The sequence below is a fragment of the Falco naumanni genome, chromosome 12 (assembly GCF_017639655.2).
Source record: "Falco naumanni isolate bFalNau1 chromosome 12, bFalNau1.pat, whole genome shotgun sequence".
Taxonomy (NCBI): domain Eukaryota; kingdom Metazoa; phylum Chordata; class Aves; order Falconiformes; family Falconidae; genus Falco; species Falco naumanni.
This window is the reverse complement of record NC_054065.1, coordinates 30,338,043-30,339,303: the sequence shown is the minus strand read 5'-3', so window position 1 is coordinate 30,339,303 and position 1,261 is coordinate 30,338,043.

Here is a 1,261-nt window from a genome sequence, read left to right as displayed (position 1 = left end):
TCTTTTACAAGTAAACTTTTCACCTTGACTTAAGAGAGGCAGCAGTTCTCCTCAGCCCTTGCAAACAAGCTCTGCCTGCTGCCCTTCTGCCGGCTCCCTGCTCGCTCCCAGCCTCCTCCCTCTTACCTCCACTGCCAGTCTCTCAGCGTGAGTCTCTTCCACTCCCAGCACATCCCCACTTCTGATTTTTTCCCCTCAGACTTTTATTGTGGAAAATGCAAATGGAAGTGAAAGTTATTCTATGTTAAACAAAAAAGGGCATCACAATGCAACGTAATGCTAGACCCACAACCTGAAATGCCTAATCGCACTGGGTTTTGTTTGATTTCAAAGCAGAATTTGAGCTGATGCTTTTTCTTTTATTTCTACCAGTAAGGCTTCAGCGGGGAGCATGAACATCACTTACAACGTGTTATGATTGTTATTGTAAAAAATTACAGGTTGTTTTTACTAAGAACAGGGCTATAAAATAGCACACACTAGGCATAGCACGTATTAAGAAACTGTCCCAAAAATAAATGGTTTCATTTTTTTGCTTGTATTCTAGCAACTTACCATCTAATTTTTTCATGTACTTGAATCATATTGTTCACTGATACTTTTAAAGATTGCAAACTGTTTAAGCTCTGGAAGGAGACTATACTTCTGCTAGACACCTGCTTTCCATTTGCAGGTGCTCAGTGAAGGATAGAACACCAATAAACTGAAAATGGATATTAACTGTATTTCCCAGTGTTTCCCCAAATAGCTGACTGGTTTGCTACAGAGACAGCAGCGCAGGAGAAGTGGCATGGTTATTTTACTCTTAAAGCTCATCCTTTGAATGCTGCCCCACAAACCTCTGCCTCATTTCCCTATTTCCCCACAGAGGTTCCACTATTTCCCTAGTAACGGCTCATTTGAAGAACAGACTTTGAAATTTTTTTTGAAAGTCTTAAAACATTTGTTGCTACATTATGTTCAAATATCCCAGCGAGATCAGAGGAAGAACTCAACAGGAAAAAACTGTATTCTTTGGGTTACTACTGTTATGCAAAGAAGGCCGGAAAAGGGCCTGCCATAAATGATCATTAGCAGAATATAGTGCATTATTCAGCTTCCTGCAACTAGCTTTATCTAAGACGAGGAGTGATGTCCCCCACTCACAGCAGAACTGCTCTTTCTAATAAACTGCAATACCTGATGATACAAGATCAACCAGTTAATTATAGCAAGTGTAAAAGAAGCTTGATAAATTTCTGGTAAGGGGACAAGAAACTGC